At 50.4% G+C, this 20001-nt stretch overlaps 48 non-coding genes across 48 annotated transcripts; all 48 read right to left on the bottom strand.

Moving 5' to 3' along the window:
• Nucleotides 1-45: 45 nt before the first annotated feature.
• On the bottom strand, nucleotides 46-164 carry LOC129183425 (5S ribosomal RNA). The gene has a single exon (XR_008570843.1). It is a non-coding gene; the product is annotated as a 5S ribosomal RNA (ribosomal RNA).
• Nucleotides 165-464: 300 nt separating this feature from the next.
• On the bottom strand, nucleotides 465-583 carry LOC129184341 (5S ribosomal RNA). The gene has a single exon (XR_008571721.1). It is a non-coding gene; the product is annotated as a 5S ribosomal RNA (ribosomal RNA).
• Nucleotides 584-883: 300 nt separating this feature from the next.
• On the bottom strand, nucleotides 884-1002 carry LOC129184340 (5S ribosomal RNA). The gene has a single exon (XR_008571720.1). It is a non-coding gene; the product is annotated as a 5S ribosomal RNA (ribosomal RNA).
• A 295-nt stretch (nucleotides 1003-1297) lies between these two features.
• On the bottom strand, nucleotides 1298-1416 carry LOC129183644 (5S ribosomal RNA). Its single transcript, XR_008571058.1, has one exon. It is a non-coding gene; the product is annotated as a 5S ribosomal RNA (ribosomal RNA).
• Nucleotides 1417-1716: 300 nt separating this feature from the next.
• On the bottom strand, nucleotides 1717-1835 carry LOC129184339 (5S ribosomal RNA). Its single transcript, XR_008571719.1, has one exon. It is a non-coding gene; the product is annotated as a 5S ribosomal RNA (ribosomal RNA).
• A 295-nt stretch (nucleotides 1836-2130) lies between these two features.
• LOC129183826 (5S ribosomal RNA) lies at nucleotides 2131-2249 on the bottom strand. The gene has a single exon (XR_008571236.1). It is a non-coding gene; the product is annotated as a 5S ribosomal RNA (ribosomal RNA).
• A 300-nt stretch (nucleotides 2250-2549) lies between these two features.
• On the bottom strand, nucleotides 2550-2668 carry LOC129184218 (5S ribosomal RNA). The gene has a single exon (XR_008571606.1). It is a non-coding gene; the product is annotated as a 5S ribosomal RNA (ribosomal RNA).
• A 295-nt stretch (nucleotides 2669-2963) lies between these two features.
• LOC129183424 (5S ribosomal RNA) lies at nucleotides 2964-3082 on the bottom strand. Its single transcript, XR_008570842.1, has one exon. It is a non-coding gene; the product is annotated as a 5S ribosomal RNA (ribosomal RNA).
• Nucleotides 3083-3382: 300 nt separating this feature from the next.
• Nucleotides 3383-3501, bottom strand: LOC129184338 (5S ribosomal RNA). Its single transcript, XR_008571718.1, has one exon. It is a non-coding gene; the product is annotated as a 5S ribosomal RNA (ribosomal RNA).
• Nucleotides 3502-3801: 300 nt separating this feature from the next.
• Nucleotides 3802-3920, bottom strand: LOC129184335 (5S ribosomal RNA). The gene has a single exon (XR_008571716.1). It is a non-coding gene; the product is annotated as a 5S ribosomal RNA (ribosomal RNA).
• Nucleotides 3921-4215: 295 nt separating this feature from the next.
• On the bottom strand, nucleotides 4216-4334 carry LOC129183643 (5S ribosomal RNA). The gene has a single exon (XR_008571057.1). It is a non-coding gene; the product is annotated as a 5S ribosomal RNA (ribosomal RNA).
• A 300-nt stretch (nucleotides 4335-4634) lies between these two features.
• Nucleotides 4635-4753, bottom strand: LOC129183940 (5S ribosomal RNA). The gene has a single exon (XR_008571346.1). It is a non-coding gene; the product is annotated as a 5S ribosomal RNA (ribosomal RNA).
• Nucleotides 4754-5053: 300 nt separating this feature from the next.
• On the bottom strand, nucleotides 5054-5172 carry LOC129184519 (5S ribosomal RNA). Its single transcript, XR_008571892.1, has one exon. It is a non-coding gene; the product is annotated as a 5S ribosomal RNA (ribosomal RNA).
• Nucleotides 5173-5467: 295 nt separating this feature from the next.
• Nucleotides 5468-5586, bottom strand: LOC129183825 (5S ribosomal RNA). Its single transcript, XR_008571235.1, has one exon. It is a non-coding gene; the product is annotated as a 5S ribosomal RNA (ribosomal RNA).
• Nucleotides 5587-5886: 300 nt separating this feature from the next.
• LOC129184207 (5S ribosomal RNA) lies at nucleotides 5887-6005 on the bottom strand. The gene has a single exon (XR_008571595.1). It is a non-coding gene; the product is annotated as a 5S ribosomal RNA (ribosomal RNA).
• A 295-nt stretch (nucleotides 6006-6300) lies between these two features.
• LOC129183423 (5S ribosomal RNA) lies at nucleotides 6301-6419 on the bottom strand. Its single transcript, XR_008570841.1, has one exon. It is a non-coding gene; the product is annotated as a 5S ribosomal RNA (ribosomal RNA).
• Nucleotides 6420-6719: 300 nt separating this feature from the next.
• LOC129183592 (5S ribosomal RNA) lies at nucleotides 6720-6838 on the bottom strand. The gene has a single exon (XR_008571006.1). It is a non-coding gene; the product is annotated as a 5S ribosomal RNA (ribosomal RNA).
• A 295-nt stretch (nucleotides 6839-7133) lies between these two features.
• LOC129183989 (5S ribosomal RNA) lies at nucleotides 7134-7252 on the bottom strand. The gene has a single exon (XR_008571394.1). It is a non-coding gene; the product is annotated as a 5S ribosomal RNA (ribosomal RNA).
• A 300-nt stretch (nucleotides 7253-7552) lies between these two features.
• Nucleotides 7553-7671, bottom strand: LOC129183824 (5S ribosomal RNA). The gene has a single exon (XR_008571234.1). It is a non-coding gene; the product is annotated as a 5S ribosomal RNA (ribosomal RNA).
• A 300-nt stretch (nucleotides 7672-7971) lies between these two features.
• LOC129184518 (5S ribosomal RNA) lies at nucleotides 7972-8090 on the bottom strand. Its single transcript, XR_008571891.1, has one exon. It is a non-coding gene; the product is annotated as a 5S ribosomal RNA (ribosomal RNA).
• A 295-nt stretch (nucleotides 8091-8385) lies between these two features.
• On the bottom strand, nucleotides 8386-8504 carry LOC129183823 (5S ribosomal RNA). The gene has a single exon (XR_008571233.1). It is a non-coding gene; the product is annotated as a 5S ribosomal RNA (ribosomal RNA).
• A 300-nt stretch (nucleotides 8505-8804) lies between these two features.
• On the bottom strand, nucleotides 8805-8923 carry LOC129184196 (5S ribosomal RNA). The gene has a single exon (XR_008571584.1). It is a non-coding gene; the product is annotated as a 5S ribosomal RNA (ribosomal RNA).
• Nucleotides 8924-9218: 295 nt separating this feature from the next.
• Nucleotides 9219-9337, bottom strand: LOC129183422 (5S ribosomal RNA). The gene has a single exon (XR_008570840.1). It is a non-coding gene; the product is annotated as a 5S ribosomal RNA (ribosomal RNA).
• Nucleotides 9338-9637: 300 nt separating this feature from the next.
• LOC129183590 (5S ribosomal RNA) lies at nucleotides 9638-9756 on the bottom strand. The gene has a single exon (XR_008571004.1). It is a non-coding gene; the product is annotated as a 5S ribosomal RNA (ribosomal RNA).
• A 295-nt stretch (nucleotides 9757-10051) lies between these two features.
• On the bottom strand, nucleotides 10052-10170 carry LOC129183988 (5S ribosomal RNA). Its single transcript, XR_008571393.1, has one exon. It is a non-coding gene; the product is annotated as a 5S ribosomal RNA (ribosomal RNA).
• A 300-nt stretch (nucleotides 10171-10470) lies between these two features.
• On the bottom strand, nucleotides 10471-10589 carry LOC129183822 (5S ribosomal RNA). Its single transcript, XR_008571232.1, has one exon. It is a non-coding gene; the product is annotated as a 5S ribosomal RNA (ribosomal RNA).
• Nucleotides 10590-10889: 300 nt separating this feature from the next.
• LOC129184517 (5S ribosomal RNA) lies at nucleotides 10890-11008 on the bottom strand. The gene has a single exon (XR_008571890.1). It is a non-coding gene; the product is annotated as a 5S ribosomal RNA (ribosomal RNA).
• Nucleotides 11009-11303: 295 nt separating this feature from the next.
• Nucleotides 11304-11422, bottom strand: LOC129183821 (5S ribosomal RNA). The gene has a single exon (XR_008571231.1). It is a non-coding gene; the product is annotated as a 5S ribosomal RNA (ribosomal RNA).
• Nucleotides 11423-11722: 300 nt separating this feature from the next.
• LOC129184185 (5S ribosomal RNA) lies at nucleotides 11723-11841 on the bottom strand. Its single transcript, XR_008571573.1, has one exon. It is a non-coding gene; the product is annotated as a 5S ribosomal RNA (ribosomal RNA).
• Nucleotides 11842-12136: 295 nt separating this feature from the next.
• LOC129183421 (5S ribosomal RNA) lies at nucleotides 12137-12255 on the bottom strand. Its single transcript, XR_008570839.1, has one exon. It is a non-coding gene; the product is annotated as a 5S ribosomal RNA (ribosomal RNA).
• A 300-nt stretch (nucleotides 12256-12555) lies between these two features.
• Nucleotides 12556-12674, bottom strand: LOC129183589 (5S ribosomal RNA). Its single transcript, XR_008571003.1, has one exon. It is a non-coding gene; the product is annotated as a 5S ribosomal RNA (ribosomal RNA).
• Nucleotides 12675-12969: 295 nt separating this feature from the next.
• Nucleotides 12970-13088, bottom strand: LOC129183987 (5S ribosomal RNA). Its single transcript, XR_008571392.1, has one exon. It is a non-coding gene; the product is annotated as a 5S ribosomal RNA (ribosomal RNA).
• Nucleotides 13089-13388: 300 nt separating this feature from the next.
• Nucleotides 13389-13507, bottom strand: LOC129183820 (5S ribosomal RNA). Its single transcript, XR_008571230.1, has one exon. It is a non-coding gene; the product is annotated as a 5S ribosomal RNA (ribosomal RNA).
• Nucleotides 13508-13807: 300 nt separating this feature from the next.
• Nucleotides 13808-13926, bottom strand: LOC129184516 (5S ribosomal RNA). The gene has a single exon (XR_008571889.1). It is a non-coding gene; the product is annotated as a 5S ribosomal RNA (ribosomal RNA).
• A 295-nt stretch (nucleotides 13927-14221) lies between these two features.
• Nucleotides 14222-14340, bottom strand: LOC129184515 (5S ribosomal RNA). Its single transcript, XR_008571888.1, has one exon. It is a non-coding gene; the product is annotated as a 5S ribosomal RNA (ribosomal RNA).
• Nucleotides 14341-14635: 295 nt separating this feature from the next.
• On the bottom strand, nucleotides 14636-14754 carry LOC129183818 (5S ribosomal RNA). Its single transcript, XR_008571228.1, has one exon. It is a non-coding gene; the product is annotated as a 5S ribosomal RNA (ribosomal RNA).
• Nucleotides 14755-15054: 300 nt separating this feature from the next.
• LOC129184174 (5S ribosomal RNA) lies at nucleotides 15055-15173 on the bottom strand. Its single transcript, XR_008571561.1, has one exon. It is a non-coding gene; the product is annotated as a 5S ribosomal RNA (ribosomal RNA).
• A 295-nt stretch (nucleotides 15174-15468) lies between these two features.
• On the bottom strand, nucleotides 15469-15587 carry LOC129183419 (5S ribosomal RNA). Its single transcript, XR_008570837.1, has one exon. It is a non-coding gene; the product is annotated as a 5S ribosomal RNA (ribosomal RNA).
• A 300-nt stretch (nucleotides 15588-15887) lies between these two features.
• LOC129183588 (5S ribosomal RNA) lies at nucleotides 15888-16006 on the bottom strand. Its single transcript, XR_008571002.1, has one exon. It is a non-coding gene; the product is annotated as a 5S ribosomal RNA (ribosomal RNA).
• Nucleotides 16007-16301: 295 nt separating this feature from the next.
• Nucleotides 16302-16420, bottom strand: LOC129183986 (5S ribosomal RNA). Its single transcript, XR_008571391.1, has one exon. It is a non-coding gene; the product is annotated as a 5S ribosomal RNA (ribosomal RNA).
• A 300-nt stretch (nucleotides 16421-16720) lies between these two features.
• Nucleotides 16721-16839, bottom strand: LOC129183817 (5S ribosomal RNA). The gene has a single exon (XR_008571227.1). It is a non-coding gene; the product is annotated as a 5S ribosomal RNA (ribosomal RNA).
• Nucleotides 16840-17139: 300 nt separating this feature from the next.
• On the bottom strand, nucleotides 17140-17258 carry LOC129184514 (5S ribosomal RNA). The gene has a single exon (XR_008571887.1). It is a non-coding gene; the product is annotated as a 5S ribosomal RNA (ribosomal RNA).
• A 295-nt stretch (nucleotides 17259-17553) lies between these two features.
• On the bottom strand, nucleotides 17554-17672 carry LOC129183991 (5S ribosomal RNA). The gene has a single exon (XR_008571397.1). It is a non-coding gene; the product is annotated as a 5S ribosomal RNA (ribosomal RNA).
• A 300-nt stretch (nucleotides 17673-17972) lies between these two features.
• Nucleotides 17973-18091, bottom strand: LOC129184161 (5S ribosomal RNA). The gene has a single exon (XR_008571549.1). It is a non-coding gene; the product is annotated as a 5S ribosomal RNA (ribosomal RNA).
• Nucleotides 18092-18386: 295 nt separating this feature from the next.
• Nucleotides 18387-18505, bottom strand: LOC129183418 (5S ribosomal RNA). Its single transcript, XR_008570836.1, has one exon. It is a non-coding gene; the product is annotated as a 5S ribosomal RNA (ribosomal RNA).
• A 300-nt stretch (nucleotides 18506-18805) lies between these two features.
• LOC129183587 (5S ribosomal RNA) lies at nucleotides 18806-18924 on the bottom strand. Its single transcript, XR_008571001.1, has one exon. It is a non-coding gene; the product is annotated as a 5S ribosomal RNA (ribosomal RNA).
• Nucleotides 18925-19219: 295 nt separating this feature from the next.
• LOC129183985 (5S ribosomal RNA) lies at nucleotides 19220-19338 on the bottom strand. Its single transcript, XR_008571390.1, has one exon. It is a non-coding gene; the product is annotated as a 5S ribosomal RNA (ribosomal RNA).
• A 300-nt stretch (nucleotides 19339-19638) lies between these two features.
• LOC129183816 (5S ribosomal RNA) lies at nucleotides 19639-19757 on the bottom strand. Its single transcript, XR_008571226.1, has one exon. It is a non-coding gene; the product is annotated as a 5S ribosomal RNA (ribosomal RNA).
• Between the last annotated feature and the right edge of the window lie 244 nt (nucleotides 19758-20001).

Here is a 20001-nt window from a genome sequence, read left to right as displayed (position 1 = left end):
AGAAGTGGGAAACAGCGCCCTCTGCTGAACGCCAAGAGCCTAAAAAGCTTACAGCACCTGGTATTCCCAGGCGGTCTCCCATCCAAGTACTAACCAGGCCCGCCCCTGCTTAGCTTCCGAGATCGGACGAGATCGGGCATTCTCAGGGTAGTATGGCCGTAAGCCGGAAAGCTCTCTGAAAACTTTCCTTTTAAAGACGACACTGGTCAAACTGCGCTTCTGCAAACGGTCTCGGATGTGTGTGCACACTTTGCTGCTCGTATGGTTTTTCTGGCTGTTTTGTGCCACCGGTCGCAGCCACAGCCAGCCTATAAGCCTGTTTGAACTTCACAGCAGATAGAAAAACACTGTAGATGGATGTTCCTCACATGAGGGCAAGATAAATACTCTTCCTCCATTCAAAGTGATGGCGTTTTCCAAGAAGTGGGAAACAGCGCCCTCTGCTGAAAGCCAAGAGCCTAAAAAGCTTACAGCACCTGGTATTCCCAGGCGGTCTCCCATCCAAGTACTAACCAGGCCCGCCCCTGCTTAGCTTCCGAGATCGGACGAGATCGGGCGTTCTCAGGGTAGTATGGCCGTAAGCCGGACAGCTCTCTGAAAACTTTCCTTTTAAAGACGACACTGGTCAAACTGCGCTTCTGCAAACGGTCTCGGATGTGTGTGCACACTTTGCTGCTCGTATGGTTTTTCTGGCTGTTTTGTGCCACCGGTCGCAGCCACAGCCAGCCTATAAGCCTGTTTGAACTTCACAGCAGATAGAAAAACACTGTAGATGGATGGTCCTCACATGAGGGCAAAATAAATACTCTTCCTCCATTCAAAGTGATGGCGTTTTCCAAGAAGTGGGAAACAGCGCCCTCTGCTGAAAGCCAAGAGCCTAAAAAGCTTACAGCACCTGGTATTCCCAGGCGGTCTCCCATCCAAGTACTAACCAGGCCCGCCCCTGCTTAGCTTCCGAGATCGGACGAGATCGGGCGTTCTCAGGGTAGTATGGCCGTAAGCCGGAAAGCTCTCTGAAAACTTTCCTTTTAAAGACGACACTGGTCAAATTGCGCTTCTGCAAACGGTCTCGGATGTGTGTGCACACTTTGCTGCTTGTATGGTTTTTCTGGCTGTTTTGTGCCACCGGTCGCAGCCACAGCCAGCCTATAGGCCTGTTTGAACTTCACAGCAGAGAGACAAATAGATGGATGTTCCTCACATGAGGGCAAAATAAATACTCTTCCTCCATTCAAAGTGATGGCGTTTTCCAAGAAGTGGGAAACAGCGCCCTCTGCTGAAAGCCAAGAGCCTAAAAAGCTTACAGCACCTGGTATTCCCAGGCGGTCTCCCATCCAAGTACTAACCTGGTCCGCCCCTGCTTAGCTTCCGAGATCGGACGAGATCGGGCGTTCTCAGGATAGTATGGCCGTAAGCCGGAAAGCTCTCTGAAAACTTTCCTTTTAAAGACGACACTGGTCAAACTGCGCTTCTGCAAACGGTCTCGGATGTGTGTGCACACTTTGCTGCTCGTATGGTTTTTCTGGCTGTTTTGTGCCACCGGTCGCAGCCACAGCCAGCCTATAAGCCTGTTTGAACTTCACAGCAGAGAGACAAATACTGTAGATGGATGTTCCTCACATGAGGGCAAAATAAATACTCTTCCTCCATTCAAAGTGATGGCGTTTTCCAAGAAGTGGGAAACAGCGCCCTCTGCTGAAAGCCAAGAGCCTAAAAAGCTTACAGCACCTGGTATTCCCAGGCGGTCTCCCATCCAAGTACTAACCAGGCCCGCCCCTGCTTAGCTTCCGAGATCGGACGAGATCGGGCGTTCTCAGGGTAGTATGGCCGTAAGCCGGAAAGCGCTCTGAAAACTTTCCTTTTAAAGACGACACTGGTCAAACTGCGCTTCTGCAAACGGTCTCGGATGTGTGTGCACACTTTGCTGCTCGTATGGTTTTTCTGGCTGTTTTGTGCCACCGGTCGCAGCCACAGCCAGCCTATAGGCCTGTTTGAACTTCACAGCAGAGAGACAAATAGATGGATGTTCCTCACATGAGGGCAAAATAAATACTCTTCCTCCATTCAAAGTGATGGCGTTTTCCAAGAAGTGGGAAACAGCGCCCTCTGCTGAAAGCCAAGAGCCTAAAAAGCTTACAGCACCTGGTATTCCCAGGCGGTCTCCCATCCAAGTACTAACCAGGTCCGCCCCTGCTTAGCTTCCGAGATCGGACGAGATCGGGCGTTCTCAGGATAGTATGGCCGTAAGCCGGAAAGCTCTCTGAAAACTTTCCTTTTAAAGACGACACTGGTCAAACTGCGCTTCTGCAAACGGTCTCGGATGTGTGTGCACACTTTGCTGCTCGTATGGTTTTTCTGGCTGTTTTGTGCCACCGGTCGCAGCCACAGCCAGCCTATAAGCCTGTTTGAACTTCACAGCAGAGAGACAAATACTGTAGATGGATGTTCCTCACATGAGGGCAAAATAAATACTCTTCCTCCATTCAAAGTGATGGCGTTTTCCAAGAAGTGGGAAACAGCGCCCTCTGCTGAAAGCCAAGAGCCTAAAAAGCTTACAGCACCTGGTATTCCCAGGCGGTCTCCCATCCAAGTACTAACCAGGCCCGCCCCTGCTTAGCTTCCGAGATCGGACGAGATCGGGTGTTCTCAGGGTAGTATGGCCGTAAGCCGGAAAGCTCTCTGAAAACTTTCCTTTTAAAGACGACACTGGTCAAACTGCGCTTCTGCAAACGGTCTCGGATGTGTGTGCACACTTTGCTGCTCGTATGGTTTTTCTGGCTGTTTTGTGCCACCGGTCGCAGCCACAGCCAGCCTATAGGCCTGTTTGAACTTCACAGCAGAGAGACAAATAGATGGATGTTCCTCACATGAGGGCAAAATAAATACTCTTCCTCCATTCAAAGTGATGGCGTTTTCCAAGAAGTGGGAAACAGCGCCCTCTGCTGAACGCCAAGAGCCTAAAAAGCTTACAGCACCTGGTATTCCCAGGCGGTCTCCCATCCAAGTACTAACCAGGCCCGCCCCTGCTTAGCTTCCGAGATCGGACGAGATCGGGCATTCTCAGGGTAGTATGGCCGTAAGCCGGAAAGCTCTCTGAAAACTTTCCTTTTAAAGACGACACTGGTCAAACTGCGCTTCTGCAAACGGTCTCGGATGTGTGTGCACACTTTGCTGCTCGTATGGTTTTTCTGGCTGTTTTGTGCCACCGGTCGCAGCCACAGCCAGCCTATAAGCCTGTTTGAACTTCACAGCAGATAGAAAAACACTGTAGATGGATGTTCCTCACATGAGGGCAAGATAAATACTCTTCCTCCATTCAAAGTGATGGCGTTTTCCAAGAAGTGGGAAACAGCGCCCTCTGCTGAAAGCCAAGAGCCTAAAAAGCTTACAGCACCTGGTATTCCCAGGCGGTCTCCCATCCAAGTACTAACCAGGCCCGCCCCTGCTTAGCTTCCGAGATCGGACGAGATCGGGCGTTCTCAGGGTAGTATGGCCGTAAGCCGGACAGCTCTCTGAAAACTTTCCTTTTAAAGACGACACTGGTCAAACTGCGCTTCTGCAAACGGTCTCGGATGTGTGTGCACACTTTGCTGCTCGTATGGTTTTTCTGGCTGTTTTGTGCCACCGGTCGCAGCCACAGCCAGCCTATAAGCCTGTTTGAACTTCACAGCAGATAGAAAAACACTGTAGATGGATGGTCCTCACATGAGGGCAAAATAAATACTCTTCCTCCATTCAAAGTGATGGCGTTTTCCAAGAAGTGGGAAACAGCGCCCTCTGCTGAAAGCCAAGAGCCTAAAAAGCTTACAGCACCTGGTATTCCCAGGCGGTCTCCCATCCAAGTACTAACCAGGCCCGCCCCTGCTTAGCTTCCGAGATCGGACGAGATCGGGCGTTCTCAGGGTAGTATGGCCGTAAGCCGGAAAGCTCTCTGAAAACTTTCCTTTTAAAGACGACACTGGTCAAATTGCGCTTCTGCAAACGGTCTCGGATGTGTGTGCACACTTTGCTGCTTGTATGGTTTTTCTGGCTGTTTTGTGCCACCGGTCGCAGCCACAGCCAGCCTATAGGCCTGTTTGAACTTCACAGCAGAGAGACAAATAGATGGATGTTCCTCACATGAGGGCAAAATAAATACTCTTCCTCCATTCAAAGTGATGGCGTTTTCCAAGAAGTGGGAAACAGCGCCCTCTGCTGAAAGCCAAGAGCCTAAAAAGCTTACAGCACCTGGTATTCCCAGGCGGTCTCCCATCCAAGTACTAACCTGGTCCGCCCCTGCTTAGCTTCCGAGATCGGACGAGATCGGGCGTTCTCAGGATAGTATGGCCGTAAGCCGGAAAGCTCTCTGAAAACTTTCCTTTTAAAGACGACACTGGTCAAACTGCGCTTCTGCAAACGGTCTCGGATGTGTGTGCACACTTTGCTGCTCGTATGGTTTTTCTGGCTGTTTTGTGCCACCGGTCGCAGCCACAGCCAGCCTATAAGCCTGTTTGAACTTCACAGCAGAGAGACAAATACTGTAGATGGATGTTCCTCACATGAGGGCAAAATAAATACTCTTCCTCCATTCAAAGTGATGGCGTTTTCCAAGAAGTGGGAAACAGCGCCCTCTGCTGAAAGCCAAGAGCCTAAAAAGCTTACAGCACCTGGTATTCCCAGGCGGTCTCCCATTCAAGTACTAACCAGGTCCGCCCCTGCTTAGCTTCCGAGATCGGACGAGATCGGGCGTTCTCAGGATAGTATGGCCGTAAGCCGGAAAGCTCTCTGAAAACTTTCCTTTTAAAGACGACACTGGTCAAACTGCGCTTCTGCAAACGGTCTCGGATGTGTGTGCACACTTTGCTGCTCGTATGGTTTTTCTGGCTGTTTTGTGCCACCGGTCGCAGCCACAGCCAGCCTATAAGCCTGTTTGAACTTCACAGCAGATAGAAAAACACTGTAGATGGATGTTCCTCACATGAGGGCAAAATAAATACTCTTCCTCCATTCAAAGTGATGGCGTTTTCCAAGAAGTGGGAAACAGCGCCCTCTGCTGAAAGCCAAGAGCCTAAAAAGCTTACAGCACCTGGTATTCCCAGGCGGTCTCCCATCCAAGTACTAACCAGGCCCGCCCCTGCTTAGCTTCCGAGATCAGACGAGATCGGGCGTTCTCAGGGTAGTATGGCCGTAAGCCGGAAAGCGCTCTGAAAACTTTCCTTTTAAAGACGACACTGGTCAAACTGCGCTTCTGCAAACGGTCTCGGATGTGTGTGCACACTTTGCTGCTCGTATGGTTTTTCTGGCTGTTTTGTGCCACCGGTCGCAGCCACAGCCAGCCTATAGGCCTGTTTGAACTTCACAGCAGAGAGACAAATAGATGGATGTTCCTCACATGAGGGCAAAATAAATACTCTTCCTCCATTCAAAGTGATGGCGTTTTCCAAGAAGTGGGAAACAGCGCCCTCTGCTGAAAGCCAAGAGCCTAAAAAGCTTACAGCACCTGGTATTCCCAGGCGGTCTCCCATCCAAGTACTAACCAGGTCCGCCCCTGCTTAGCTTCCGAGATCGGACGAGATCGGGCGTTCTCAGGATAGTATGGCCGTAAGCCGGAAAGCTCTCTGAAAACTTTCCTTTTAAAGACGACACTGGTCAAACTGCGCTTCTGCAAACGGTCTCGGATGTGTGTGCACACTTTGCTGCTCGTATGGTTTTTCTGGCTGTTTTGTGCCACCGGTCGCAGCCACAGCCAGCCTATAAGCCTGTTTGAACTTCACAGCAGAGAGACAAATACTGTAGATGGATGTTCCTCACATGAGGGCAAAATAAATACTCTTCCTCCATTCAAAGTGATGGCGTTTTCCAAGAAGTGGGAAACAGCGCCCTCTGCTGAAAGCCAAGAGCCTAAAAAGCTTACAGCACCTGGTATTCCCAGGCGGTCTCCCATCCAAGTACTAACCAGGCCCGCCCCTGCTTAGCTTCCGAGATCGGACGAGATCGGGTGTTCTCAGGGTAGTATGGCCGTAAGCCGGAAAGCTCTCTGAAAACTTTCCTTTTAAAGACGACACTGGTCAAACTGCGCTTCTGCAAACGGTCTCGGATGTGTGTGCACACTTTGCTGCTCGTATGGTTTTTCTGGCTGTTTTGTGCCACCGGTCGCAGCCACAGCCAGCCTATAGGCCTGTTTGAACTTCACAGCAGAGAGACAAATAGATGGATGTTCCTCACATGAGGGCAAAATAAATACTCTTCCTCCATTCAAAGTGATGGCGTTTTCCAAGAAGTGGGAAACAGCGCCCTCTGCTGAACGCCAAGAGCCTAAAAAGCTTACAGCACCTGGTATTCCCAGGCGGTCTCCCATCCAAGTACTAACCAGGCCCGCCCCTGCTTAGCTTCCGAGATCGGACGAGATCGGGCATTCTCAGGGTAGTATGGCCGTAAGCCGGAAAGCTCTCTGAAAACTTTCCTTTTAAAGACGACACTGGTCAAACTGCGCTTCTGCAAACGGTCTCGGATGTGTGTGCACACTTTGCTGCTCGTATGGTTTTTCTGGCTGTTTTGTGCCACCGGTCGCAGCCACAGCCAGCCTATAAGCCTGTTTGAACTTCACAGCAGATAGAAAAACACTGTAGATGGATGTTCCTCACATGAGGGCAAGATAAATACTCTTCCTCCATTCAAAGTGATGGCGTTTTCCAAGAAGTGGGAAACAGCGCCCTCTGCTGAAAGCCAAGAGCCTAAAAAGCTTACAGCACCTGGTATTCCCAGGCGGTCTCCCATCCAAGTACTAACCAGGCCCGCCCCTGCTTAGCTTCCGAGAACGGACGAGATCGGGCGTTCTCAGGGTAGTATGGCCGTAAGCCGGAAAGCTCTCTGAAAACTTTCCTTTTAAAGACGACACTGGTCAAATTGCGCTTCTGCAAACGGTCTCGGATGTGTGTGCACACTTTGCTGCTTGTATGGTTTTTCTGGCTGTTTTGTGCCACCGGTCGCAGCCACAGCCAGCCTATAGGCCTGTTTGAACTTCACAGCAGAGAGACAAATAGATGGATGTTCCTCACATGAGGGCAAAATAAATACTCTTCCTCCATTCAAAGTGATGGCGTTTTCCAAGAAGTGGGAAACAGCGCCCTCTGCTGAAAGCCAAGAGCCTAAAAAGCTTACAGCACCTGGTATTCCCAGGCGGTCTCCCATCCAAGTACTAACCTGGTCCGCCCCTGCTTAGCTTCTGAGATCGGACGAGATCGGGCGTTCTCAGGATAGTATGGCCGTAAGCCGGAAAGCTCTCTGAAAACTTTCCTTTTAAAGACGACACTGGTCAAACTGCGCTTCTGCAAACGGTCTCGGATGTGTGTGCACACTTTGCTGCTCGTATGGTTTTTCTGGCTGTTTTGTGCCACCGGTCGCAGCCACAGCCAGCCTATAAGCCTGTTTGAACTTCACAGCAGAGAGACAAATACTGTAGATGGATGTTCCTCACATGAGGGCAAAATAAATACTCTTCCTCCATTCAAAGTGATGGCGTTTTCCAAGAAGTGGGAAACAGCGCCCTCTGCTGAAAGCCAAGAGCCTAAAAAGCTTACAGCACCTGGTATTCCCAGGCGGTCTCCCATCCAAGTACTAACCAGGTCCGCCCCTGCTTAGCTTCCGAGATCGGACGAGATCGGGCGTTCTCAGGATAGTATGGCCGTAAGCCGGAAAGCTCTCTGAAAACTTTCCTTTTAAAGACGACACTGGTCAAACTGCGCTTCTGCAAACGGTCTCGGATGTGTGTGCACACTTTGCTGCTCGTATGGTTTTTCTGGCTGTTTTGTGCCACCGGTCGCAGCCACAGCCAGCCTATAAGCCTGTTTGAACTTCACAGCAGATAGAAAAACACTGTAGATGGATGTTCCTCACATGAGGGCAAAATAAATACTCTTCCTCCATTCAAAGTGATGGCGTTTTCCAAGAAGTGGGAAACAGCGCCCTCTGCTGAAAGCCAAGAGCCTAAAAAGCTTACAGCACCTGGTATTCCCAGGCGGTCTCCCATCCAAGTACTAACCAGGCCCGCCCCTGCTTAGCTTCCGAGATCAGACGAGATCGGGCGTTCTCAGGGTAGTATGGCCGTAAGCCGGAAAGTGCTCTGAAAACTTTCCTTTTAAAGACGACACTGGTCAAACTGCGCTTCTGCAAACGGTCTCGGATGTGTGTGCACACTTTGCTGCTCGTATGGTTTTTCTGGCTGTTTTGTGCCACCGGTCGCAGCCACAGCCAGCCTATAGGCCTGTTTGAACTTCACAGCAGAGAGACAAATAGATGGATGTTCCTCACATGAGGGCAAAATAAATACTCTTCCTCCATTCAAAGTGATGGCGTTTTCCAAGAAGTGGGAAACAGCGCCCTCTGCTGAAAGCCAAGAGCCTAAAAAGCTTACAGCACCTGGTATTCCCAGGCGGTCTCCCATCCAAGTACTAACCAGGTCCGCCCCTGCTTAGCTTCCGAGATCGGACGAGATCGGGCGTTCTCAGGATAGTATGGCCGTAAGCCGGAAAGCTCTCTGAAAACTTTCCTTTTAAAGACGACACTGGTCAAACTGCGCTTCTGCAAACGGTCTCGGATGTGTGTGCACACTTTGCTGCTCGTATGGTTTTTCTGGCTGTTTTGTGCCACCGGTCGCAGCCACAGCCAGCCTATAAGCCTGTTTGAACTTCACAGCAGAGAGACAAATACTGTAGATGGATGTTCCTCACATGAGGGCAAAATAAATACTCTTCCTCCATTCAAAGTGATGGCGTTTTCCAAGAAGTGGGAAACAGCGCCCTCTGCTGAAAGCCAAGAGCCTAAAAAGCTTACAGCACCTGGTATTCCCAGGCGGTCTCCCATCCAAGTACTAACCAGGCCCGCCCCTGCTTAGCTTCCGAGATCGGACGAGATCGGGTGTTCTCAGGGTAGTATGGCCGTAAGCCGGAAAGCTCTCTGAAAACTTTCCTTTTAAAGACGACACTGGTCAAACTGCGCTTCTGCAAACGGTCTCGGATGTGTGTGCACACTTTGCTGCTCGTATGGTTTTTCTGGCTGTTTTGTGCCACCGGTCGCAGCCACAGCCAGCCTATAGGCCTGTTTGAACTTCACAGCAGAGAGACAAATAGATGGATGTTCCTCACATGAGGGCAAAATAAATACTCTTCCTCCATTCAAAGTGATGGCGTTTTCCAAGAAGTGGGAAACAGCGCCCTCTGCTGAACGCCAAGAGCCTAAAAAGCTTACAGCACCTGGTATTCCCAGGCGGTCTCCCATCCAAGTACTAACCAGGCCCGCCCCTGCTTAGCTTCCGAGATCGGACGAGATCGGGCATTCTCAGGGTAGTATGGCCGTAAGCCGGAAAGCTCTCTGAAAACTTTCCTTTTAAAGACGACACTGGTCAAACTGCGCTTCTGCAAACGGTCTCGGATGTGTGTGCACACTTTGCTGCTCGTATGGTTTTTCTGGCTGTTTTGTGCCACCGGTCGCAGCCACAGCCAGCCTATAAGCCTGTTTGAACTTCACAGCAGATAGAAAAACACTGTAGATGGATGTTCCTCACATGAGGGCAAGATAAATACTCTTCCTCCATTCAAAGTGATGGCGTTTTCCAAGAAGTGGGAAACAGCGCCCTCTGCTGAAAGCCAAGAGCCTAAAAAGCTTACAGCACCTGGTATTCCCAGGCGGTCTCCCATCCAAGTACTAACCAGGCCCGCCCCTGCTTAGCTTCCGAGAACGGACGAGATCGGGCGTTCTCAGGGTAGTATGGCCGTAAGCCGGAAAGCTCTCTGAAAACTTTCCTTTTAAAGACGACACTGGTCAAATTGCGCTTCTGCAAACGGTCTCGGATGTGTGTGCACACTTTGCTGCTTGTATGGTTTTTCTGGCTGTTTTGTGCCACCGGTCGCAGCCACAGCCAGCCTATAGGCCTGTTTGAACTTCACAGCAGAGAGACAAATAGATGGATGTTCCTCACATGAGGGCAAAATAAATACTCTTCCTCCATTCAAAGTGATGGCGTTTTCCAAGAAGTGGGAAACAGCGCCCTCTGCTGAAAGCCAAGAGCCTAAAAAGCTTACAGCACCTGGTATTCCCAGGCGGTCTCCCATCCAAGTACTAACCTGGTCCGCCCCTGCTTAGCTTCTGAGATCGGACGAGATCGGGCGTTCTCAGGATAGTATGGCCGTAAGCCGGAAAGCTCTCTGAAAACTTTCCTTTTAAAGACGACACTGGTCAAACTGCGCTTCTGCAAACGGTCTCGGATGTGTGTGCACACTTTGCTGCTCGTATGGTTTTTCTGGCTGTTTTGTGCCACCGGTCGCAGCCACAGCCAGCCTATAAGCCTGTTTGAACTTCACAGCAGAGAGACAAATACTGTAGATGGATGTTCCTCACATGAGGGCAAAATAAATACTCTTCCTCCATTCAAAGTGATGGCGTTTTCCAAGAAGTGGGAAACAGCGCCCTCTGCTGAAAGCCAAGAGCCTAAAAAGCTTACAGCACCTGGTATTCCCAGGCGGTCTCCCATCCAAGTACTAACCAGGTCCGCCCCTGCTTAGCTTCCGAGATCGGACGAGATCGGGCGTTCTCAGGATAGTATGGCCGTAAGCCGGAAAGCTCTCTGAAAACTTTCCTTTTAAAGACGACACTGGTCAAACTGCGCTTCTGCAAACGGTCTCGGATGTGTGTGCACACTTTGCTGCTCGTATGGTTTTTCTGGCTGTTTTGTGCCACCGGTCGCAGCCACAGCCAGCCTATAAGCCTGTTTGAACTTCACAGCAGATAGAAAAACACTGTAGATGGATGTTCCTCACATGAGGGCAAAATAAATACTCTTCCTCCATTCAAAGTGATGGCGTTTTCCAAGAAGTGGGAAACAGCGCCCTCTGCTGAAAGCCAAGAGCCTAAAAAGCTTACAGCACCTGGTATTCCCAGGCGGTCTCCCATCCAAGTACTAACCAGGCCCGCCCCTGCTTAGCTTCCGAGATCAGACGAGATCGGGCGTTCTCAGGGTAGTATGGCCGTAAGCCGGAAAGTGCTCTGAAAACTTTCCTTTTAAAGACGACACTGGTCAAACTGCGCTTCTGCAAACGGTCTCGGATGTGTGTGCACACTTTGCTGCTCGTATGGTTTTTCTGGCTGTTTTGTGCCACCGGTCGCAGCCACAGCCAGCCTATAGGCCTGTTTGAACTTCACAGCAGAGAGACAAATAGATGGATGTTCCTCACATGAGGGCAAAATAAATACTCTTCCTCCATTCAAAGTGATGGCGTTTTCCAAGAAGTGGGAAACAGCGCCCTCTGCTGAAAGCCAAGAGCCTAAAAAGCTTACAGCACCTGGTATTCCCAGGCGGTCTCCCATCCAAGTACTAACCAGGTCCGCCCCTGCTTAGCTTCCGAGATCGGACGAGATCGGGCGTTCTCAGGATAGTATGGCCGTAAGCCGGAAAGCTCTCTGAAAACTTTCCTTTTAAAGACGACACTGGTCAAACTGCGCTTCTGCAAACGGTCTCGGATGTGTGTGCACACTTTGCTGCTCGTATGGTTTTTCTGGCTGTTTTGTGCCACCGGTCGCAGCCACAGCCAGCCTATAAGCCTGTTTGAACTTCACAGCAGAGAGACAAATACTGTAGATGGATGTTCCTCACATGAGGGCAAAATAAATACTCTTCCTCCATTCAAAGTGATGGCGTTTTCCAAGAAGTGGGAAACAGCGCCCTCTGCTGAAAGCCAAGAGCCTAAAAAGCTTACAGCACCTGGTATTCCCAGGCGGTCTCCCATCCAAGTACTAACCAGGCCCGCCCCTGCTTAGCTTCCGAGATCGGACGAGATCGGGTGTTCTCAGGGTAGTATGGCCGTAAGCCGGAAAGCTCTCTGAAAACTTTCCTTTTAAAGACGACACTGGTCAAACTGCGCTTCTGCAAACGGTCTCGGATGTGTGTGCACACTTTGCTGCTCGTATGGTTTTTCTGGCTGTTTTGTGCCACCGGTCGCAGCCACAGCCAGCCTATAGGCCTGTTTGAACTTCACAGCAGAGAGACAAATAGATGGATGTTCCTCACATGAGGGCAAAATAAATACTCTTCCTCCATTCAAAGTGATGGCGTTTTCCAAGAAGTGGGAAACAGCGCCCTCTGCTGAACGCCAAGAGCCTAAAAAGCTTACAGCACCTGGTATTCCCAGGCGGTCTCCCATCCAAGTACTAACCAGGCCCGCCCCTGCTTAGCTTCCGAGATCGGACGAGATCGGGCATTCTCAGGGTAGTATGGCCGTAAGCCGGAAAGCTCTCTGAAAACTTTCCTTTTAAAGACGACACTGGTCAAACTGCGCTTCTGCAAACGGTCTCGGATGTGTGTGCACACTTTGCTGCTCGTATGGTTTTTCTGGCTGTTTTGTGCCACCGGTCGCAGCCACAGCCAGCCTATAAGCCTGTTTGAACTTCACAGCAGATAGAAAAACACTGTAGATGGATGTTCCTCACATGAGGGCAAGATAAATACTCTTCCTCCATTCAAAGTGATGGCGTTTTCCAAGAAGTGGGAAACAGCGCCCTCTGCTGAAAGCCAAGAGCCTAAAAAGCTTACAGCACCTGGTATTCCCAGGCGGTCTCCCATCCAAGTACTAACCAGGCCCGCCCCTGCTTAGCTTCCGAGAACGGACGAGATCGGGCGTTCTCAGGGTAGTATGGCCGTAAGCCGGAAAGCTCTCTGAAAACTTTCCTTTTAAAGACGACACTGGTCAAATTGCGCTTCTGCAAACGGTCTCGGATGTGTGTGCACACTTTGCTGCTTGTATGGTTTTTCTGGCTGTTTTGTGCCACCGGTCGCAGCCACAGCCAGCCTATAGGCCTGTTTGAACTTCACAGCAGAGAGACAAATAGATGGATGTTCCTCACATGAGGGCAAAATAAATACTCTTCCTCCATTCAAAGTGATGGCGTTTTCCAAGAAGTGGGAAACAGCGCCCTCTGCTGAAAGCCAAGAGCCTAAAAAGCTTACAGCACCTGGTATTCCCAGGCGGTCTCCCATCCAAGTACTAACCTGGTCCGCCCCTGCTTAGCTTCTGAGATCGGACGAGATCGGGCGTTCTCAGGATAGTATGGCCGTAAGCCGGAAAGCTCTCTGAAAACTTTCCTTTTAAAGACGACACTGGTCAAACTGCGCTTCTGCAAACGGTCTCGGATGTGTGTGCACACTTTGCTGCTCGTATGGTTTTTCTGGCTGTTTTGTGCCACCGGTCGCAGCCACAGCCAGCCTATAAGCCTGTTTGAACTTCACAGCAGAGAGACAAATACTGTAGATGGATGTTCCTCACATGAGGGCAAAATAAATACTCTTCCTCCATTCAAAGTGATGGCGTTTTCCAAGAAGTGGGAAACAGCGCCCTCTGCTGAAAGCCAAGAGCCTAAAAAGCTTACAGCACCTGGTATTCCCAGGCGGTCTCCCATCCAAGTACTAACCAGGTCCGCCCCTGCTTAGCTTCCGAGATCGGACGAGATCGGGCGTTCTCAGGATAGTATGGCCGTAAGCCGGAAAGCTCTCTGAAAACTTTCCTTTTAAAGACGACACTGGTCAAACTGCGCTTCTGCAAACGGTCTCGGATGTGTGTGCACACTTTGCTGCTCGTATGGTTTTTCTGGCTGTTTTGTGCCACCGGTCGCAGCCACAGCCAGCCTATAAGCCTGTTTGAACTTCACAGCAGATAGAAAAACACTGTAGATGGATGTTCCTCACATGAGGGCAAAATAAATACTCTTCCTCCATTCAAAGTGATGGCGTTTTCCAAGAAGTGGGAAACAGCGCCCTCTGCTGAAAGCCAAGAGCCTAAAAAGCTTACAGCACCTGGTATTCCCAGGCGGTCTCCCATCCAAGTACTAACCAGGCCCGCCCCTGCTTAGCTTCCGAGATCAGACGAGATCGGGCGTTCTCAGGGTAGTATGGCCGTAAGCCGGAAAGCGCTCTGAAAACTTTCCTTTTAAAGACGACACTGGTCAAACTGCGCTTCTGCAAACGGTCTCGGATGTGTGTGCACACTTTGCTGCTCGTATGGTTTTTCTGGCTGTTTTGTGCCACCGGTCGCAGCCACAGCCAGCCTATAGGCCTGTTTGAACTTCACAGCAGAGAGACAAATAGATGGATGTTCCTCACATGAGGGCAAAATAAATACTCTTCCTCCATTCAAAGTGATGGCGTTTTCCAAGAAGTGGGAAACAGCGCCCTCTGCTGAAAGCCAAGAGCCTAAAAAGCTTACAGCACCTGGTATTCCCAGGCGGTCTCCCATCCAAGTACTAACCAGGCCCGCCCCTGCTTAGCTTCCGAGATCAGACGAGATCGGGCGTTCTCAGGGTAGTATGGCCGTAAGCCGGAAAGCGCTCTGAAAACTTTCCTTTTAAAGACGACACTGGTCAAACTGCGCTTCTGCAAACGGTCTCGGATGTGTGTGCACACTTTGCTGCTCGTATGGTTTTTCTGGCTGTTTTGTGCCACCGGTCGCAGCCACAGCCAGCCTATAGGCCTGTTTGAACTTCACAGCAGAGAGACAAATAGATGGATGTTCCTCACATGAGGGCAAAATAAATACTCTTCCTCCATTCAAAGTGATGGCGTTTTCCAAGAAGTGGGAAACAGCGCCCTCTGCTGAAAGCCAAGAGCCTAAAAAGCTTACAGCACCTGGTATTCCCAGGCGGTCTCCCATCCAAGTACTAACCAGGTCCGCCCCTGCTTAGCTTCCGAGATCGGACGAGATCGGGCGTTCTCAGGATAGTATGGCCGTAAGCCGGAAAGCTCTCTGAAAACTTTCCTTTTAAAGACGACACTGGTCAAACTGCGCTTCTGCAAACGGTCTCGGATGTGTGTGCACACTTTGCTGCTCGTATGGTTTTTCTGGCTGTTTTGTGCCACCGGTCGCAGCCACAGCCAGCCTATAAGCCTGTTTGAACTTCACAGCAGAGAGACAAATACTGTAGATGGATGTTCCTCACATGAGGGCAAAATAAATACTCTTCCTCCATTCAAAGTGATGGCGTTTTCCAAGAAGTGGGAAACAGCGCCCTCTGCTGAAAGCCAAGAGCCTAAAAAGCTTACAGCACCTGGTATTCCCAGGCGGTCTCCCATCCAAGTACTAACCAGGCCCGCCCCTGCTTAGCTTCCGAGATCGGACGAGATCGGGTGTTCTCAGGGTAGTATGGCCGTAAGCCGGAAAGCTCTCTGAAAACTTTCCTTTTAAAGACGACACTGGTCAAACTGCGCTTCTGCAAACGGTCTCGGATGTGTGTGCACACTTTGCTGCTCGTATGGTTTTTCTGGCTGTTTTGTGCCACCGGTCGCAGCCACAGCCAGCCTATAGGCCTGTTTGAACTTCACAGCAGAGAGACAAATAGATGGATGTTCCTCACATGAGGGCAAAATAAATACTCTTCCTCCATTCAAAGTGATGGCGTTTTCCAAGAAGTGGGAAACAGCGCCCTCTGCTGAACGCCAAGAGCCTAAAAAGCTTACAGCACCTGGTATTCCCAGGCGGTCTCCCATCCAAGTACTAACCAGGCCCGCCCCTGCTTAGCTTCCGAGATCGGACGAGATCGGGCATTCTCAGGGTAGTATGGCCGTAAGCCGGAAAGCTCTCTGAAAACTTTCCTTTTAAAGACGACACTGGTCAAACTGCGCTTCTGCAAACGGTCTCGGATGTGTGTGCACACTTTGCTGCTCGTATGGTTTTTCTGGCTGTTTTGTGCCACCGGTCGCAGCCACAGCCAGCCTATAAGCCTGTTTGAACTTCACAGCAGATAGAAAAACACTGTAGATGGATGTTCCTCACATGAGGGCAAGATAAATACTCTTCCTCCATTCAAAGTGATGGCGTTTTCCAAGAAGTGGGAAACAGCGCCCTCTGCTGAAAGCCAAGAGCCTAAAAAGCTTACAGCACCTGGTATTCCCAGGCGGTCTCCCATCCAAGTACTAACCAGGCCCGCCCCTGCTTAGCTTCCGAGAACGGACGAGATCGGGCGTTCTCAGGGTAGTATGGCCGTAAGCCGGAAAGCTCTCTGAAAACTTTCCTTTTAAAGACGACACTGGTCAAATTGCGCTTCTGCAAACGGTCTCGGATGTGTGTGCACACTTTGCTGCTTGTATGGTTTTTCTGGCTGTTTTGTGCCACCGGTCGCAGCCACAGCCAGCCTATAGGCCTGTTTGAACTTCACAGCAGAGAGACAAATAGATGGATGTTCCTCACATGAGGGCAAAATAAATACTCTTCCTCCATTCAAAGTGATGGCGTTTTCCAAGAAGTGGGAAACAGCGCCCTCTGCTGAAAGCCAAGAGCCTAAAAAGCTTACAGCACCTGGTATTCCCAGGCGGTCTCCCATCCAAGTACTAACCTGGTCCGCCCCTGCTTAGCTTCTGAGATCGGACGAGATCGGGCGTTCTCAGGATAGTATGGCCGTAAGCCGGAAAGCTCTCTGAAAACTTTCCTTTTAAAGACGACACTGGTCAAACTGCGCTTCTGCAAACGGTCTCGGATGTGTGTGCACACTTTGCTGCTCGTATGGTTTTTCTGGCTGTTTTGTGCCACCGGTCGCAGCCACAGCCAGCCTATAAGCCTGTTTGAACTTCACAGCAGAGAGACAAATACTGTAGATGGATGTTCCTCACATGAGGGCAAAATAAATACTCTTCCTCCATTCAAAGTGATGGCGTTTTCCAAGAAGTGGGAAACAGCGCCCTCTGCTGAAAGCCAAGAGCCTAAAAAGCTTACAGCACCTGGTATTCCCAGGCGGTCTCCCATCCAAGTACTAACCAGGTCCGCCCCTGCTTAGCTTCCGAGATCGGACGAGATCGGGCGTTCTCAGGATAGTATGGCCGTAAGCCGGAAAGCTCTCTGAAAACTTTCCTTTTAAAGACGACACTGGTCAAACTGCGCTTCTGCAAACGGTCTCGGATGTGTGTGCACACTTTGCTGCTCGTATGGTTTTTCTGGCTGTTTTGTGCCACCGGTCGCAGCCACAGCCAGCCTATAAGCCTGTTTGAACTTCACAGCAGATAGAAAAACACTGTAGATGGATGTTCCTCACATGAGGGCAAAATAAATACTCTTCCTCCATTCAAAGTGATGGCGTTTTCCAAGAAGTGGGAAACAGCGCCCTCTGCTGAAAGCCAAGAGCCTAAAAAGCTTACAGCACCTGGTATTCCCAGGCGGTCTCCCATCCAAGTACTAACCAGGCCCGCCCCTGCTTAGCTTCCGAGATCAGACGAGATCGGGCGTTCTCAGGGTAGTATGGCCGTAAGCCGGAAAGCGCTCTGAAAACTTTCCTTTTAAAGACGACACTGGTCAAACTGCGCTTCTGCAAACGGTCTCGGATGTGTGTGCACACTTTGCTGCTCGTATGGTTTTTCTGGCTGTTTTGTGCCACCGGTCGCAGCCACAGCCAGCCTATAGGCCTGTTTGAACTTCACAGCAGAGAGACAAATAGATGGATGTTCCTCACATGAGGGCAAAATAAATACTCTTCCTCCATTCAAAGTGATGGCGTTTTCCAAGAAGTGGGAAACAGCGCCCTCTGCTGAAAGCCAAGAGCCTAAAAAGCTTACAGCACCTGGTATTCCCAGGCGGTCTCCCATCCAAGTACTAACCAGGTCCGCCCCTGCTTAGCTTCCGAGATCGGACGAGATCGTGCGTTCTCAGGATAGTATGGCCGTAAGCCGGAAAGCTCTCTGAAAACTTTCCTTTTAAAGACGACACTGGTCAAACTGCGCTTCTGCAAACGGTCTCGGATGTGTGTGCACACTTTGCTGCTCGTATGGTTTTTCTGGCTGTTTTGTGCCACCGGTCGCAGCCACAGCCAGCCTATAAGCCTGTTTGAACTTCACAGCAGAGAGACAAATACTGTAGATGGATGTTCCTCACATGAGGGCAAAATAAATACTCTTCCTCCATTCAAAGTGATGGCGTTTTCCAAGAAGTGGGAAACAGCGCCCTCTGCTGAAAGCCAAGAGCCTAAAAAGCTTACAGCACCTGGTATTCCCAGGCGGTCTCCCATCCAAGTACTAACCAGGCCCGCCCCTGCTTAGCTTCCGAGATCGGACGAGATCGGGTGTTCTCAGGGTAGTATGGCCGTAAGCCGGAAAGCTCTCTGAAAACTTTCCTTTTAAAGACGACACTGGTCAAACTGCGCTTCTGCAAACGGTCTCGGATGTGTGTGCACACTTTGCTGCTCGTATGGTTTTTCTGGCTGTTTTGTGCCACCGGTCGCAGCCACAGCCAGCCTATAGGCCTGTTTGAACTTCACAGCAGAGAGACAAATAGATGGATGTTCCTCACATGAGGGCAAAATAAATACTCTTCCTCCATTCAAAGTGATGGCGTTTTCCAAGAAGTGGGAAACAGCGCCCTCTGCTGAACGCCAAGAGCCTAAAAAGCTTACAGCACCTGGTATTCCCAGGCGGTCTCCCATCCAAGTACTAACCAGGCCCGCCCCTGCTTAGCTTCCGAGATCGGACGAGATCGGGCATTCTCAGGGTAGTATGGCCGTAAGCCGGAAAGCTCTCTGAAAACTTTCCTTTTAAAGACGACACTGGTCAAACTGCGCTTCTGCAAACGGTCTCGGATGTGTGTGCACACTTTGCTGCTCGTATGGTTTTTCTGGCTGTTTTGTGCCACCGGTCGCAGCCACAGCCAGCCTATAAGCCTGTTTGAACTTCACAGCAGATAGAAAAACACTGTAGATGGATGTTCCTCACATGAGGGCAAGATAAATACTCTTCCTCCATTCAAAGTGATGGCGTTTTCCAAGAAGTGGGAAACAGCGCCCTCTGCTGAAAGCCAAGAGCCTAAAAAGCTTACAGCACCTGGTATTCCCAGGCGGTCTCCCATCCAAGTACTAACCAGGCCCGCCCCTGCTTAGCTTCCGAGAACGGACGAGATCGGGCGTTCTCAGGGTAGTATGGCCGTAAGCCGGAAAGCTCTCTGAAAACTTTCCTTTTAAAGACGACACTGGTCAAATTGCGCTTCTGCAAACGGTCTCGGATGTGTGTGCACACTTTGCTGCTTGTATGGTTTTTCTGGCTGTTTTGTGCCACCGGTCGCAGCCACAGCCAGCCTATAGGCCTGTTTGAACTTCACAGCAGAGAGACAAATAGATGGATGTTCCTCACATGAGGGCAAAATAAATACTCTTCCTCCATTCAAAGTGATGGCGTTTTCCAAGAAGTGGGAAACAGCGCCCTCTGCTGAAAGCCAAGAGCCTAAAAAGCTTACAGCACCTGGTATTCCCAGGCGGTCTCCCATCCAAGTACTAACCTGGTCCGCCCCTGCTTAGCTTCTGAGATCGGACGAGATCGGGCGTTCTCAGGATAGTATGGCCGTAAGCCGGAAAGCTCTCTGAAAACTTTCCTTTTAAAGACGACACTGGTCAAACTGCGCTTCTGCAAACGGTCTCGGATGTGTGTGCACACTTTGCTGCTCGTATGGTTTTTCTGGCTGTTTTGTGCCACCGGTCGCAGCCACAGCCAGCCTATAAGCCTGTTTGAACTTCACAGCAGAGAGACAAATACTGTAGATGGATGTTCCTCACATGAGGGCAAAATAAATACTCTTCCTCCATTCAAAGTGATGGCGTTTTCCAAGAAGTGGGAAACAGCGCCCTCTGCTGAAAGCCAAGAGCCTAAAAAGCTTACAGCACCTGGTATTCCCAGGCGGTCTCCCATCCAAGTACTAACCAGGTCCGCCCCTGCTTAGCTTCCGAGATCGGACGAGATCGGGCGTTCTCAGGATAGTATGGCCGTAAGCCGGAAAGCTCTCTGAAAACTTTCCTTTTAAAGACGACACTGGTCAAACTGCGCTTCTGCAAACGGTCTCGGATGTGTGTGCACACTTTGCTGCTCGTATGGTTTTTCTGGCTGTTTTGTGCCACCGGTCGCAGCCACAGCCAGCCTATAAGCCTGTTTGAACTTCACAGCAGATAGAAAAACACTGTAGATGGATGTTCCTCACATGAGGGCAAAATAAATACTCTTCCTCCATTCAAAGTGAT

Source organism: Dunckerocampus dactyliophorus, chromosome 6, assembly GCF_027744805.1.
Source record: "Dunckerocampus dactyliophorus isolate RoL2022-P2 chromosome 6, RoL_Ddac_1.1, whole genome shotgun sequence".
Lineage (NCBI taxonomy): Eukaryota > Metazoa > Chordata > Actinopteri > Syngnathiformes > Syngnathidae > Dunckerocampus > Dunckerocampus dactyliophorus.
This window is presented reverse-complemented; position numbering and strand designations above follow the sequence as displayed.